This window comes from Lissotriton vulgaris, chromosome 2_1 (assembly GCF_964263255.1).
Source record: "Lissotriton vulgaris chromosome 2_1, aLisVul1.2, whole genome shotgun sequence".
NCBI lineage: Eukaryota > Metazoa > Chordata > Amphibia > Caudata > Salamandridae > Lissotriton > Lissotriton vulgaris.
The window spans coordinates 309,161,349-309,179,294 of NC_141687.1; positions in this window are offsets into that span (position 1 = coordinate 309,161,349).

Below are 17,946 nucleotides of genomic sequence, written 5' to 3' on the forward strand. Positions count from 1 at the left end.
CTTATGTAAGTGTAGCACCCTACCCTAACCCTGGGGACCCCTATGGTGATTTTAGGGGTTTAGATAACATAGAAAGCTTTCTAAGTGGTTGCTATGGAGAGTAGCCTCTGGTTTAGTCTAGGAGAAGTGCAAAGCAGCTTGGTTTACCAGTATCAAATTGTTTAGTGTAGCCTAAACGAAAAAGTACCACACACTGTACTTATAAAAATAAATATTTATTACAATCACTCACTAACACGCCTAAGAAAGCTCGGACCAGGTGGCCCGTACACAACCTTACTCTGCCCTATCTGGCACTTGGTTGCTTTGATAGTGAGGCCTGTCTTTTGCAGGGCATCTAGGACATTCTTGAGGTGGACCAGGTGATCTTCCTAGGTGGAGCTAGAGAAAGCAATATCATCAAAATAGGCTACAATGTAAGCTTCAAGATCTGTGAGGACTTTGTTCACCAACCTCTGAAATGTGGCAGGTGCATTCTTCAAACCAAAAGGCATTATAGTAAACTGATAATACCCACTGGAGGTTGAGAAAGATGTTTTTGGCTTGGCATCCTCAGAGAGTCTGATCTGCTAATTGCCGCAGTTAAGTTAAATGTACTTGAGAACTTGGTTTGGGCCAAGGTGCCTATGAGTTCATCTGCCCTAGGAATTGGATGGGCATCAGTCCTAGTGACTGCATTGAGGCCCCTGTAGTCCACACAAACCTCATCTCTTTCTTGCCATCTTTGAGTTGTGGTTTTGGCACCAGTACTACTGGGCTAGCCCAAGGGCTATCTGAAGGTCCAATGACCCTCAATTTCAATGTTTTCTTGACCTCAGTCCGGATACAGTCTCTGACATAGTCAGGCAGTCTGTACATTTTGTTTTTTACAGGCAGACTGTCACCTGTGTTGACTTCATGGGTACACCAGCTGGTTTGACTGAGTGTCAGATAGAAAATGCCCTTAAAATGACTTATGACTTTGCCTGCAATCAGCTTGTGGCTGGGCAGGTAGGCTGCCTGCCAACACTACTCCTTCAACTGACCCATCAACAGGGTTATGAGAGAAGAAATCAGGTAGAGGGTCACTCTATTCTTCCTGTCCCTCATGAGTAGCCATGAGTAGACCCATGTCTGCCCTGTCCACAAAAGGTTACAGGCGGTTCACATAGAGTACCCTATGGGGATTCCTAGGAGTGCCAAGGTTCACCAAGAAGGTGACCTCACCTTTCTGTTCAAGGATGGTGTAGGGGCCACTCCATTTGTCTTGGAGAGCTGCTGGGGCCATAGACTTCAACGCCCACACTTTCTGGCCTGGCTGATACACACTCAGCACTGCCTTTTGGTCATGCCAGACTTTTTGTAGCTCTTGACTGGCCTCAAGGTTTTTACTTGCCTTCTTCATGTACTCAGCCATGCAAGAACGCAAGCCAAGGATATAGTCCACAATGTCTTGCTCTGGAGGCTTGAGAGGCTTCTCCCATCCCTCCTTTACCCGACATATGGGACCCCTAACTTGATGCCCAAACAAAAGTTCAAAAGGGTTGTAGCCAACCCTCTTTTCTGGGACCTCTCTGTAGGCAAAGAGAAGGCAGGGTAATAAGACATCCCATTTTTGCCTGAGCTTTTCTGGGAGTCCCATGAGCATACCATTTAGGGTCTTGTTGAACCTTTAAACAAGCACATTGCACTGTGGATGGTAGGGTGTGGTAAACGTATAATTTACTCCACACTCTTTTCACAATGCAGTTATGTAACTTGACATGAAGGTGGTACCTCTGTCAGTTAGGACCTCCATAGGGAAGCCCACTTGGAAAAGATTCCCAGGGGGGCCCTAGCCACCACAGGAGCTGTGGTAGTCCTGAGAGGAATGGCCTATGGATATCTAGTGGCATGGCCCAACACCGCTAGTATATAACTGTGTCCAGATGCTTTTGGAGGGTTTAAGGGACCAACAATGTCTATTCCTATCCTCTAAAAGGGAACCGCACCAACTGGCAGTGGAACTAAGGGGGCCTTTATGGTGCCACCTGACTTGCACTGGCTTGGCAGGTAACACAGGAGCGACAAAACTACTTTGTGTCTTCAGATATGTGAGGCCAGTGAAAGTGAGGGACAAGCCTGTCTCAATTCTTACTTTGCCCAAGCTGTCCTTCAAGGGGAATGCTGTGTTCTAGGGACAGAAGGAAGCCCCTGAACCTCTGCGGTATGACCAACCTCCTGGGGGTACCAGGCTTGGGGTCTCTTCATTCAGAGTACAAGAGCCCATCTTTCCAGTAAATCCTGTGGGGTCCACTGACATCCCCTGCTTCATCAGCAGCAACCTACTGTCTGAGTTGTTCAATAGAGGGTCAGGATTTCTGCTCCAGACTTAGATCTGCCCTGGAAGGGCCCCCTGCCCCCCTGCCCCAAGAACTCTGCCTGGTCAGGCCCAACTTCCTCTGGGACAGTTCCTTCATAGGGGCTGAGATCCCCTCCCTCAGGAGACTGATCCTCACTGGCAGTTTGGGAGGAGGATAATTCCTTCGCTGCTTATTAAACCCCTGCTTGCACTAACACCAAAATATGTGCATGGGTGGCCTCCCTGGGAATGCAGTGAGACGCACGCCATAGGAGCTCTGGCCACTCGCTGCTTTTGAAAGCATTTACAGCGGAGCCATAGCTCTATGGGGTGCTATGGGGTGCTTACATGGCGGAGAGTGAGAGGCACCGGCGGACAGGAGGAGAGCTTCTGGGAAGTGGCAGCTGTGGTGGAGCGGCCGCTACACCTTGGCCTCCCGACCCGGACTGAGACGACTGTCATTTTGAGGTGCCCAGGCCTGGGCCTTCTTAGTGGCTGAGGGGAGCTGTCCTAGGGCCCTCCGGACCCTGCGAGTGATGCGCAGCTTTGAGAACGACGGCGGAGTATCTGGGGTGCCTCCTGGGGAGCAGACGACATTCAGGACCAGTCTGGTGGGGGAGTGTGGATTTCTGGCCCTCATGGTCGCAACTGGGCCGTCATCTTAGCTGTTGAGCCCTGGACATCCTCCGGCGCTGTGCGCTACTGATTGCCTTTCCCAGCCCTGCGGACGAGTCACCAGGGCAGCAGAGCGTCTGGGACACCCAAATTTGTGCGGAAGGCGACCAGCATTGACCCAGCAGAGAGCGTGGACTCCCTGCCCATGGTGGCTGAAACCGGAGGCAGCCACCATCTTGTCTGTGGCGTTCCCGGGTCACCCGGTGCTGAGGGTAGCTGCTATGACCTGCGGATGGTGGGCCCTGACAGACGATGGGGGCCCAGTGGGGGGCTTCCTGCTCTGACACCACAGCTGAATTGCAGGGCATCAATATGTCCCAGGCTGCTGTGACCGTCGTCCTGGACCTCGCCCTCCCCCCTGGAACTGGCGTGAGGTGGGGAGCGGTTGACACAAGCCCCTGAGGTGGTGGCTCCATCCCACATCGGTTGGCTAGGCGGCAGGGCAAAGCTGGGGCACGTCTGGTAAACGTGGGCGCTTGGAGGAGTTAGCAACACCCCTTCAGCGATTTGGCCTCGAAGTGGCGACTCCCCGGTCTGGTGGACCTACGGACCGTTGTGGGCCTCTATCCTTCCCCGCCCGGCCCACGCAGCTCTCATACTGGACCCCGGCTGCACTGAAGCACAGCGCAGGTGAGGTGTAAGAGGTGGGGGTGCTCTTTGCTGAATCGCCTTCCCAAATCTCCTCCCCTGACCCCTGCACCTCGCTGACACCACACCGCCCCACTGCATTGTGCCTGTTTGAGGCCTACCTCAGCGGACTGCCCTCTAGGCAACTGAGAGCTCGATCGACCCGATGACAGGGGGCCCCTAGTAACTGGCCTCCTTACCACTGGCGTATCCTCCGTGCGTGCTGCGGGCCTTATTAGCGAGGTTGGCCACTACAGCCCCACCTGGGATGTCTGAATGATCCACAGCCTCTGTTCTTTCTCTTGCTGAGCCTCAAGGACAAGTGCATCTAGGACAGTAAACCCTTCGCTCAGCGCCATCTCCCGGACGCAGGTGTTAAGCCTGCGAACATAGGGGTTCTATCCGGCCTAACCCCTACCGACTGACTCTCCTGCTTGGGCACTGAGAATACCATGAAGCCTGCCCTGTCAGCATATCGATGACGCGGCATACACCCATTGCGCTGACAGGTCTAGCGGGCGAGTAGATACGGGCGGTGACGCTCAGCCTTTGGTGGGGCTGACTGTGCCCATGTGGGACCTGGCTCCTTGGTGGCAACCTCCCGGCCTAGCGGGCTTGTGGCTGGGCATGAACTTGCATCTCTCCATGCCCCGTGCATACCGCTACCTGCTGGACTCCTGGAAAGCGCACCTTCTGAGCAGGTGAGGAGTAGGGGTGGGAGTATCCCTGTATACTGTGATACTAATTAACTGGCCTACATCGTGCTGCTAACTGCAGGCGCAGTTTGACGCACTCTGACCCACGCTAACTGAGACAAAGCAGGTGCACTTGGCACCCTAACCTACTCTCTAACAGCTCCTTAATCACTCACTAGCTCACACACCTGGCACTGTTGAGAGAAGGACGCACACTGGAGATGACATGCACCAAAGCAGGGAAGGACTCAGCGGCACCCCTAAAAGATAATCCTATCACCGCAATGTGGGGCAAGACGGGTGCACTGACCTCTGGGGAGGAAGCCTTACAGACTGGAGGGGACTTGCCACCTGTCACCCAGATTTTTATGGCTAACTTCATGACAGAGCTTAAAACTGAGATAGGCTCTTTGCGTACTGAGGTCCACTATTGTGTCTGGGAGCTTAAGAAGGAGGTCACGGAGAAAGAGTGGATGGCATCAAGAAGACTGTGGATGCCCGAACCAAGGACCAAGAAAAACTCTGGCAGTGCCTGGCCACCCGGGAGGAACAGCATATCGAGCTGCAACGGAAGCAGGAAGACTTGGAAAATCGGAGTCGCCGTAACAACCTCCGCATCCGGGGGGTTCCTCTCGGGGCGGAGGGGAACAACAACATGACCTACATGGCGCAGCTCCTGCACGAGTTCTGGGAAGATGATGATCCCTCTCCGTCTGCCCTGGATCAGGCCCATCGGGTCCCCTGCCCGCTGGCAGACCGGGTATTCTCCTAGACATCCTGACCCGGGTCCACTTCTTTACAGAAAAAGAGGCTATACTTAAGGCAGCACGGACCAAACTGGACCTCACCTACAATGGAACCAAGATTCAGATCTATCAAGACCTAGCACCCACCACCCTCCGGAGGTTTGAGATTTTAGATCTGTGTCTGACAAACTGCAAAGACTGAATATTCCATACCAGTGGGGTCATCCATTCAGTCCAAGCGCCGAATGGTAAGGTCCTTTAAAGAAGCAGCGTAGCTTCTCCACCTCTCCTCAACGCTGCCTTCCAGCCCTACACGTCTCCTGCCCATCGCGCGGGCCCCTGCCAAGCCATCATGGTCTACCGTACGCCGCCTTTGGCACTCCCCACATCCTGATGAGCAATCATCTTCACAAGCCAAGAATTACATTATTCAACATAGCCGGACCCTAGAAGGGGAAAGATCTGCAGCTAACTCCTGACCTCCATCCCCTTGACTGACTGGAACCTCACCTCCACAAATGGCAGAGTACGCCGACCTCAGAAATTGTCTCAGAACCCAGTGGGGTTGGCGCCCAACCCCTGGAATAGACCATACCCGAGCTCCCTACCTGCAGTGTTGATGGTACTGGACTATCCACCCAGATGACTTCACAAGCGGCTGACAACCCGCCCCCTACCTGTTCTTGGGAGAGTGACTTCTTCGGGATCACCCGAGCCTTAAGGTCTCGGCTGACCCACGACTGGAACAGGATATTTTGGCCTGGTTGGCCAATGTTGGTTATATACTCTTTGATTGTACATATCTGTTCTCTTTTCTTCCTTTCTTCCTACTTTTTCTGTACCTTTCACTATGGCGGGTGGGGAATCCCCTCCAGACGGTGCCCTCCCTTTGACAAGATTGAAAAGCCCCTGCGTCCCCCCCCCCACTACCCCACTTTGCTTTCTACAATGGCATGATGGACTACCCCAGGTTTTGACACAACCATGGCTGCTGCCTGCCCCCTGAAGATCTTATCCCTTAATGTTAAGAGACTTAACTCCCCCAACAAACGACATCAAATATGGCGCTACCTTTTACAACATAACCCAGACATCATCCTCCTTCAGGAGACTCACCTTCTTAAAGATGATACCCCACGCATGGCCCATCCTAGAAACTCTCTTCAATTTTGGGCTAGGTGCCCACTAAAATGGCTTGGGTGGCAATCCTTTTCAGATCTGGCATCAGGCAGGGGAATCTAGGGTCTTCCGTACTACGGATGGTCGCTTTATCAGGGCTGTGGTCCGGATTGGACAAACGCCTCTTTATACCATGCAATGTGTATGCGCAAAACCAGGCGCAAGACTCCTATCTCCGGACGATCTTGCGGGTGCACGTCCCACAGGACGACCCCTTTCTAATCGTAGGGGTAGACTGCAACATGGCATGGGACCCTAAAATCGATCGCAGTGATGCCTCCTCTCATGGGACGGGGCTATGTCCTCAGCCCTCCGGAGGCAAATAAAGGAACTTGGTTTACTGGACTCTTGGTGCTATCACTCCCCTGAGACACGTGACTATTCGTATTACTCACACGTACACTGCTCGTATTCGCCCATAGATTATATTTTTATCTCTCAAAACTTGATCAGCGATACGCTTTCGGCATACATGTCTGCCATCTTGATCTCTGATCACACGGATCTTGAACTCCTCCTGCAGGATCCGGCCGCTTGTCCCTCCCATACCCCACGACGGAGTCTACCACTGCATATTCTGCGGGACCCAGTGGATGTGGCGAGCATACGGACAGCTGTCGACTCCTACTTTGTGATCAATGACATTTCCGAAACTCCCTTCCCTGTAGTATGGGATGCATTCAAGGCCACGACCCCGGGCCATTTCACATCTCTTGCGATTGCACGGGAGCGTGAGGCCCGCCTCCTGGAGGATAACCTTTCCAAGGACATTAAGAACTTGGAGAGACAGGACCAGGAGCACCCCACACTCGCACGCAAACGCCACCTTGCTAATATTCGGGGGCAACTCCATTCTCTCTGAACAAACAAGGCTGAGAGAGCCCTCTTAACGTTAAAACAACACTTTGAGGGGGATAAGATGGGTAAGGTATTCGCGAGACGCTTGCGAGCACGTACTGCAAAAGTGCACATAGCTAACATCCAGACTGCTGATGGCGAGAGGGTCACCACAGAGCTGGCCAAACGCGAAGCCTACCAGGCATATTACTCAACCATCTAGACCACGGACGAACCATCCCCGTACCGGGTAAAAGATATCCTAGATAAATTCCCCAGGATCCCAATCAGTCCCTACCATGTGAAGCAGCTGGAAGAACCCCTCACACAAGAGGAGCTGGCAAGTGCGCTGAAGGACCTCCCCCTCTGTAAATCACCAGGCACGGATAGCCTCCCATTGGCTTTCTATCGCCTGCTACTGCTGCAACTCCAATCCTACCTCCTAAGACTGTTCAACTCCTTTTCCGACAAGGAGGGACCTTCTTCGTCTATGGGAATGGCAGAAATATCCCTCATCCCCAAACCGGGTAAAGACCCCACCGTGTGCTCCCCCTTCCATCCCATAGCCCTCTTGAACACAGACGTTAAAATCTACAGTAAAATACTGGGAAAGCGCTTCAACCAACACATGCCCGGACTTATAGAGCCGGACCAGGTCGGCTTTATCCGGACTCGCAAGGAAGCAGACAATGTGCGCAGAATTGCCATCTTGTGGGGAAGGCACAACATTGGAACATACCGGCATGCCTTCTTTCGCTTGATGCGGAAAAGGCATTGATCGAGTTGAGTGGACCTTCCGAGCTGTGCTGAACAAAATCAGACTAGGCCAGAACATGATAGCTAGGATCATGGTCCCCTACCTCTCTCCGCAGGCTCGGGTGCGAGTCAAAGGCCAACTCACAAACCCCATCTCCATACGCAGGGGCACACAGCAGTATTTACAACAAGGGGTGGTGAGGGACAGAGTCTCTGAATTAAGCAGAAAGCTCTCACCCAGTCAAGAGATCAGGGCTAGATCCAACACCGTTTTTTAGCTCACTGCACCATCCCAGTTTCAGAACCTGGCTGTATGCAAATTAGTCTGTTCCTGTCCCAGTGCATGATGGGAACAGGGCAAACCAAACTACAAAAGCCAATTCTTACACTGGGAAGGAAACAAGCTCCCGGGGACCGGTTTCTGGCATTACAGCCGTCTTCGGCCCGGTTTGCTTGAATCCTGATGGTGCAATGAGCAAGGGTCTCACATCTGAGAATACCCTTCCACGCTTAGGGTGGACAAAAATATTTACAACAAGGGGTGGTGAGGGACAGAGTCTCTGAATTAAGCAGAAAGCTCTCACCCAGTCAAGAGATCAGGGCTAGATCCAACACCGTTTTTTAGCTCACTGCACCATCCCAGTTTCAGAACCTGGCTGTATGCAAATTAGTCTGTTCCTGTCCCAGTGCATGATGGGAACAGGGCAAACCAAACTACAAAAGCCAATTCTTACACTGGGAAGGAAACAAGCTCCCGGGGACCGGTTTCTGGCATTACAGCCGTCTTCGGCCCGGTTTGCTTGAATCCTGCTGGTGCAATGAGCAAGGGTCTCACATCTGAGAATACCCTTCCACGCTTAGGGTGGACAAAAATATTTACAACAAGGGGTGGTGAGGGACAGAGTCTCTGAATTAAGTAGAAAGCTCTCACCCAGTCAAGAGATCAGGGCTAGATCCAACACCGTTTTTTAGCTCACTGCACCATCCCAGTTTCAGAACCTGGCTGTATGCAAATTAGTCTGTTCCTGTCCCAGTGCATGATGGGAACAGGGCAAACCAAACTACAAAAGCCAATTCTTACACTGGGAAGGAAACAAGCTCCCGGGGACCGGTTTCTGGCATTACAGCCGTCTTCGGCCCGGTTTGCTTGAATCCTGATGGTGCAATGAGCAAGGGTCTCACATCTGAGAATACCCTTCCACGCTTAGGGTGGACAAAAATATTTACAACAAGGGGTGGTGAGGGACAGAGTCTCTGAATTAAGCAGAAAGCTCTCACCCAGTCAAGAGATCAGGGCTAGATCCAACACCGTTTTTTAGCTCACTGCACCATCCCAGTTTCAGAACCTGGCTGTATGCAAATTAGTCTGTTCCTGTCCCAGTGCATGATGGGAACAGGGCAAACCAAACTACAAAAGCCAATTCTTACACTGGGAAGGAAACAAGCTCCCGGGGACCGGTTTCTGGCATTACAGCCGTCTTCGGCCCGGTTTGCTTGAATCCTGATGGTGCAATGAGCAAGGGTCTCACATCTGAGAATACCCTTCCACGCTTAGGGTGGACAAAAATATTTACAACAAGGGGTGGTGAGGGACAGAGTCTCTGAATTAAGCAGAAAGCTCTCACCCAGTCAAGAGATCAGGGCTAGATCCAACACCGTTTTTTAGCTCACTGCACCATCCCAGTTTCAGAACCTGGCTGTATGCAAATTAGTCTGTTCCTGTCCCAGTGCATGATGGGAACAGGGCAAACCAAACTACAAAAGCCAATTCTTACACTGGGAAGGAAACAAGCTCCCGGGGACCGGTTTCTGGCATTACAGCCGTCTTCGGCCCGGTTTGCTTGAATCCTGATGGTGCAATGAGCAAGGGTCTCACATCTGAGAATACCCTTCCACGCTTAGGGTGGACAAAAATATTTACAACAAGGGGTGGTGAGGGACAGAGTCTCTGAATTAAGCAGAAAGCTCTCACCCAGTCAAGAGATCAGGGCTAGATCCAACACCGTTTTTTAGCTCACTGCACCATCCCAGTTTCAGAACCTGGCTGTATGCAAATTAGTCTGTTCCTGACCCAGTGCATGATGGGAACAGGGCAAACCAAACTACAAAAGCCAATTCTTACACTGGGAAGGAAACAAGCTCCCGGGGACCGGTTTCTGGCATTACAGCCGTCTTCGGCCCGGTTTGCTTGAATCCTGATGGTGCAATGAGCAAGGGTCTCACATCTGAGAATACCCTTCCACGCTTAGGGTGGACAAAAATATTTACAACAAGGGGTGGTGAGGGACAGAGTCTCTGAATTAAGCAGAAAGCTCTCACCCAGTCAAGAGATCAGGGCTAGATCCAACACCGTTTTTTAGCTCACTGCACCATCCCAGTTTCAGAACCTGGCTGTATGCAAATTAGTCTGTTCCTGTCCCAGTGCATGATGGGAACAGGGCAAACCAAACTACAAAAGCCAATTCTTACACTGGGAAGGAAACAAGCTCCCGGGGACCGGTTTCTGGCATTACAGCCGTCTTCGGCCCGGTTTGCTTGAATCCTGATGGTGCAATGAGCAAGGGTCTCACATCTGAGAATACCCTTCCACGCTTAGGGTGGACAAAAATATTTACAACAAGGGGTGGTGAGGGACAGAGTCTCTGAATTGAGCAGAAAGCTCTCACCCAGTCAAGAGATCAGGGCTAGATCCAACACCGTTTTTTAGCTCACTGCACCATCCCAGTTTCAGAACCTGGCTGTATGCAAATTAGTCTGTTCCTGTCCCAGTGCATGATGGGAACAGGGCAAACCAAACTACAAAAGCCAATTCTTACACTGGGAAGGAAACAAGCTCCCGGGGACCGGTTTCTGGCATTACAGCCGTCTTCGGCCCGGTTTGCTTGAATCCTGATGGTGCAATGAGCAAGGGTCTCACATCTGAGAATACCCTTCCACGCTTAGGGTGGACAAAAATATTTACAACAAGGGGTGGTGAGGGACAGAGTCTCTGAATTAAGCAGAAAGCTCTCACCCAGTCAAGAGATCAGGGCTAGTTCCAACACCGTTTTTTAGCTCACTGCACCATCCCAGTTTCAGAACCTGGCTGTATGCAAATTAGTCTGTTCCTGTCCCAGTGCATGATGGGAACAGGGCAAACCAAACTACAAAAGCCAATTCTTACACTGGGAAGGAAACAAGCTCCCGGGGACCGGTTTCTGGCATTACAGCCGTCTTCGGCCCGGTTTGCTTGAATCCTGATGGTGCAATGAGCAAGGGTCTCACATCTGAGAATACCCTTCCACGCTTAGGGTGGACAAAAATATTTACAACAAGGGGTGGTGAGGGACAGAGTCTCTGAATTAAGCAGAAAGCTCTCACCCAGTCAAGAGATCAGGGCTAGATCCAACACCGTTTTTTAGCTCACTGCACCATCCCAGTTTCAGAACCTGGCTGTATGCAAATTAGTCTGTTCCTGTCCCAGTGCATGATGGGAACAGGGCAAACCAAACTACAAAAGCCAATTCTTACACTGGGAAGGAAACAAGCTCCCGGGGACCGGTTTCTGGCATTACAGCCGTCTTCGGCCCGGTTTGCTTGAATCCTGATGGTGCAATGAGCAAGGGTCTCACATCTGAGAATACCCTTCCACGCTTAGGGTGGACAAAAATATTTACAACAAGGGGTGGTGAGGGACAGAGTCTCTGAATTAAGCAGAAAGCTCTCACCCAGTCAAGAGATCAGGGCTAGATCCAACACCGTTTTTTAGCTCACTGCACCATCCCAGTTTCAGAACCTGGCTGTATGCAAATTAGTCTGTTCCTGTCCCAGTGCATGATGGGAACAGGGCAAACCAAACTACGAAAGCCATTCTTACACTGGAAAGGAAACAAGCTCCCGGGGACCGGTTTCTGGCATTACAGCCGTCTTCGGCCCGGTTTGCTTGAATCCTGATGGTGCAATGAGCAGGGGTCTCACATCTGAGAATACCCTTCCACGCTTAGGGTGGACAAAAATATTTACAACAAGGGGTGGTGAGGGACAGAGTCTCTGAATTGAGCAGAAAGCTCTCACCCAGTCAAGAGATCAGGGCTAGATCCAACACCGTTTTTTAGCTCACTGCACCATCCCAGTTTCAGAACCTGGCTGTATGCAAATTAGTCTGTTCCTGTCCCAGTGCATGATGGGAACAGGGCAAACCAAACTACAAAAGCCAATTCTTACACTGGGAAGGAAACAAGCTCCCGGGGACCGGTTTCTGGCATTACAGCCGTCTTCGGCCCGGTTTGCTTGAATCCTGATGGTGCAATGAGCAAGGGTCTTACATCTGAGAATACCCCGCCACGCTTAGGGTGGACAAAAATATTTACAACAAGGGGTGGCGAGGGACAGAGTCTCTGAATTAAGCAGAAAGCTCTCACCCAGTCAAGAGATCAGGGCTAGATCCAACACCGTTTTTTAGCTCACTGCACCATCCCAGTTTCAGAACCTGGCTGTATGCAAATTAGTCTGTTCCTGTCCCAGTGCATGATGGGAACAGGGCAAACCAAACTACAAAAGCCAATTCTTACACTGGGAAGGAAACAAGCTCCCGTGGACCGGTTTCTGGCATTACAGCCATCTTCGGCCCGGTTTGCTTGAATCCTGATGGTGCAATGAGCAAGGGTCTCACATCTGAGAATACCCTTCCACGCTTAGGGTGGACAAAAATATTTACAACAAGGGGTGGTGAGGGACAGAGTCTCTGAATTGAGCAGAAAGCTCTCACCCAGTCAAGAGATCAGGGCTAGATCCAACACCGTTTTTTAGCTCACTGCACCATCCCAGTTTCAGAACCTGGCTGTATGCAAATTAGTCTGTTCCTGTCCCAGTGCATGATGGGAACAGGGCAAACCAAACTACAAAAGCCAATTCTTACACTGGGAAGGAAACAAGCTCCCGGGGACCGGTTTCTGGCATTACAGCCGTCTTCGGCCCGGTTTGCTTGAATCCTGATGGTGCAATGAGCAAGGGTCTCACATCTGAGAATACCCTTTACAACAAGGGGTGGCGAGGGACAGAGTCTCTGAATTAAGCAGAAAGCTCTCACCCAGTCAAGAGATCAGGGCTAGATCCAACACCGTTTTTTAGCTCACTGCACCATCCCAGTTTCAGAACCTGGCTGTATGCAAATTAGTCTGTTCCTGTCCCAGTGCATGATGGGAACAGGGCAAACCAAACTACAAAAGCCAATTCTTACACTGGGAAGGAAACAAGCTCCCGGGGACCGGTTTCTGGCATTACAGCCATCTTCGGCCCGGTTTGCTTGAATCCTGATGGTGCAATGAGCAAGGGTCTCACATCTGAGAATACCCTTCCACGCTTAGGGTGGACAAAAATATTTACAACAAGGGGTGGTGAGGGACAGAGTCTCTGAATTGAGCAGAAAGCTCTCACCCAGTCAAGAGATCAGGGCTAGATCCAACACCGTTTTTTAGCTCACTGCACCATCCCAGTTTCAGAACCTGGCTGTATGCAAATTAGTCTGTTCCTGTCCCAGTGCATGATGGGAACAGGGCAAACCAAACTACAAAAGCCAATTCTTACACTGGGAAGGAAACAAGCTCCCGGGGACCGGTTTCTGGCATTACAGCCGTCTTCGGCCCGGTTTGCTTGAATCCTGATGGTGCAATGAGCAAGGGTCTCACATCTGAGAATACCCTTTACAACAAGGGGTGGCGAGGGACAGAGTCTCTGAATTAAGCAGAAAGCTCTCACCCAGTCAAGAGATCAGGGCTAGATCCAACACCGTTTTTTAGCTCACTGCACCATCCCAGTTTCAGAACCTGGCTGTATGCAAATTAGTCTGTTCCTGTCCCAGTGCATGATGGGAACAGGGCAAACCAAACTACAAAAGCCAATTCTTACACTGGGAAGGAAACAAGCTCCCGTGGACCGGTTTCTGGCATTACAGCCATCTTCGGCCCGGTTTGCTTGAATCCTGATGGTGCAATGAGCAAGGGTCTCACATCTGAGAATACCCTTCCACGCTTAGGGTGGACAAAAATATTTACAACAAGGGGTGGTGAGGGACAGAGTCTCTGAATTGAGCAGAAAGCTCTCACCCAGTCAAGAGATCAGGGCTAGATCCAACACCGTTTTTTAGCTCACTGCACCATCCCAGTTTCAGAACCTGGCTGTATGCAAATTAGTCTGTTCCTGTCCCAGTGCATGATGGGAACAGGGCAAACCAAACTACGAAAGCCATTCTTACACTGGGAAGGAAACAAGCTCCCGGGTTCCCATGATGCACTGGGCCAGGGACAGACTAATTTGCATATAGCCAGGTTCTGAGCTGGGATGGGGCAGTGAGATAAATAACGGTGATGGATCAAGCCCTGATCTATGGACTGGGTAAGAGTGGTCTGCTTAATTCAGACACTCTGTTCATCACCACCCCCTTTTCTGTAGCGTTTTTGGCCACTATAGGTGTGGCAGGGTATACTCAGACATGAGTCCCTTTCTCACTGCTCCATCAGGATTCAAGCAAGCCGGGCCGAAGAGGCTGAAATGCCAGAAACCGGTCCCCAGTAGCTTGTCTCCTTTCTGGTGAAGAATTGGCTTGGTAGTTTGGTCTGCCCTGTTCCCATGATGCACTGGGCCAGGGACAGACTAAATTGCATATAGCCAGGTTCTGAGCTGGGATGGGGCAGTGAGATAAATAACGGTGATGGATCAAGCCCTGATCTTTGGACTGGGTAAGAGTGGTCTGCTTAATTCAGACACTCTGTTCATCACCACCCCCTTTTCTGTATCGTTTTTGGCCACTATAGGTGTGGCAGGGTATACTCAGACATGAGTCCCTTTCTCACTGCTCCATCAGGATTCAAGCAAGCCGGGCCGAAGAGGCTGAAATGCCAGAAACCGGTCCCCGGTAGCTTGTCTCCTTTCTGGTGAAGAATTGGCTTGGTAGTTTGGTCTGCCCTGTTCCCATGATGCACTGGGCCAGGGACAGACTAATTTGCATATAGCCAGGTTCTGAGCTGGGATGGGGCAGTGAGATAAATAACGGTGATGGATCAAGCCCTGATCTTTGGACTGGGTAAGAGTGGTCTGCTTAATTCAGACACTCTGTTCATCACCACCCCCTTTTCTGTATCGTTTTTGGCCACTATAGGTGTGGCAGGGTATACTCAGACATGAGTCCCTTTCTCACTGCTCCATCAGGATTCAAGCAAGCCGGGCCGAAGAGGCTGAAATGCCAGAAACCGGTCCCCGGTAGCTTGTCTCCTTTCTGGTGAAGAATTGGCTTGGTAGTTTGGTCTGCCCTGTTCCCATGATGCACTGGGCCAGGGACAGACTAATTTGCATATAGCCAGGTTCTGAGCTGGGATGGGGCAGTGAGATAAATAACGGTGATGGATCAAGCCCTGATCTTTGGACTGGGTAAGAGTGGTCTGCTTAATTCAGACACTCTTTTCATCACCACCCCCTTTTCTGTATCGTTTTTGGCCACTATAGGTGTGGCAGGGAATACTCAGACATGAGTCCCTTTCTCACTGCTCCATCAGGATTCAAGCAAGCCGGGCCGAAGAGGCTGAAATGCCAGAAACCGGTCCCCGGTAGCTTGTCTCCTTTCTGGTGAAGAATTGGCTTGGTAGTTTGGTCTGCCCTGTTCCCATGATGCACTGGGCCAGGGACAGACTAATTTGCATATAGCCAGGTTCTGAGCTGGGATGGGGCAGTGAGATAAATAACGGTGATGGATCAAGCCCTGATCTTTGGACTGGGTAAGAGTGGTCTGCTTAATTCAGACACTCTGTTCATCACCACCCCCTTTTCTGTATCGTTTTTGGCCACTATAGGTGTGGCAGGGTATACTCAGACATGAGTCCCTTTCTCACTGCTCCATCAGGATTCAAGCAAGCCGGGCCGAAGAGGCTGAAATGCCAGAAACCGGTCCCCGGTAGCTTGTCTCCTTTCTGGTGAAGAATTGGCTTGGTAGTTTGGTCTGCCCTGTTCCCATGATGCACTGGGCCAGGGACAGACTAATTTGCATATAGCCAGGTTCTGAGCTGGGATGGGGCAGTGAGATAAATAACGGTGATGGATCAAGCCCTGATCTTTGGACTGGGTAAGAGTGGTCTGCTTAATTCAGACACTCTGTTCATCACCACCCCCTTTTCTGTATCATTTTTGGGGCACACAGCAGGGCTGCCCCCTGTCCCCTCTGTTGTTTGCCCTTGTGGTAGAACCTCTGGCCATGATGATTAGACAAGCTACAGAAATAGATGGCATCCTCCTTGCAGGTCAGCAAAACAAAGTGCCACTCTTTGCCGATGATCTTATCCTCACGCCATCACGCCCGCACGTCTTCTTCTGGCGCTACACTCCTTGCTGCAACCCTTTGAGCTGGACTCCAGTCTTAAAATCAACCATGAGAAGTCCTGGGCCCTGAACCTTACGATCCCTGAGGAGGAGATACCGGCCCTACAAGCCCTCGTCCCCTACCAGTTGGCCACAAGCTGCATTCGATATTTGGGGCTTCAACTGACCCCCTCGCTAGCCACATGGTCCCAAACTAATTGGCGGGAATGTAGGAGACCATCTTGGAAGACCAGAGGGTTTGGAAATCCCTGACAGACTCCTGGCTAGGCCGTCTGAATGCTATCAAAATGTTGGTGCTCACAAAAATCCTGTACCTGTTCCAGTGCCTACCTACCCCATCCCGCAGCACCAGATCCAGAGCCTTCAATGAGACATCACCGGCTTCATCTGGGGCGGGCGTAGACCACGATTCTCCAACAAAGTTCTCATGCTCCTACTGGAATACTACTGGAATACTACTGGACCTCCCACCTTTGTAATCGTTTCTGAGTGAACAGCGATTGAGAGTGAAAAGGTCTGGTTCCATATGGACAGGGCAGTAACCGGACAAACCAGTTGGGACCTTTCCTGGCTCCATCGGGCTGCACGTTCCCGCAGCGCTTATGTTGCCGTGCCCACCAAGACGGCACTGGACATCTAGGACAGAGTAGCCGTACCCAAGAGGCTCATGACCTTCTCTTCCTCTCACAGCCCACTTGCAGGAGCGGCTTGGGCTCAGTTGGGGAGTCGGCCGGGGTTTAGGGCCAAGAGGGTGGAGCCGTCATATGTAATGCGGGTGGGATGGGTGGTACGGGGGCCAGGGGGTCTGGCGCTGGCGGCGGTCCAGGCGCGGACGGGCGTAGACGGGCTTACCTTTGGCGCACCTTCGGCGCGTATGGGGCGCGATCGCTGCGCGTGAACGCTGCGCGCAAAAGCATCTGTCATATGTGGATGGTGGAGGGGGAGGGGCGAGGGAGGGGCCGCAGGGAGGTGTGATCGGGGTGGGGGGCGGGCTGGCAGGCACAACAACAAAGAAAATGGCCGCAAAAACACAGCGCGAAGCACCAATAGATCGGCACAAGTGGAGAAAGATATTATATGCGTGGACAGAGGCACCTCTAAATGTGCAAGCAGGCAGATACAATTATAATTAATTAAATAATATCGCAGCAGGCAAATTAGTCTGTCACTCCCGAGATGTGGGTTAGGCTAACAGCTCAATGTCGCTACCGGAGTGCAGAGCACAACAAACACAGCTGAAGGTAATGACAACAAAGCGCTACGATACCCAGAGTTAAGGGAGTCTAGGGGGAGCGACCGATGCTGCACGAGTCAGGTTGGTCACAGCGGACGCACACGCAGGTCCGCTCTAAACTATCCGTGGGAGGGAGGGGCCGCAGGGAGGTGTGATCGGGTGGGGGGCGGGCTGGCAGGCACAACAACAAAGAAAATTGCCGCAAAAACACAGCGCGAAGCACCAGTAGATCGCCACAAGTGGGGAAAGATATTATAACCGTGGGCAGAGGCACCTCTGAATGTGCAAGCAGGCAGATACAATTATAATTAATTAAATAATATCGCAGCAGGCAAATTAGTCTGTCACTCGCGCAATGTGGGTTAGGCTAACAGCTCAATGTCACTACCGGAGTGCAGAGCACAACAAACACAGCTGAAGGTAATGACAACAAAGTGCTACGATACCAAGTCAAGTCAAGTCAAGTCAGTCAAGTCAATAGATTTATATAGCGCGCTACATACCCAGAGGGTTTCAAGGCGCTTGAAGAAG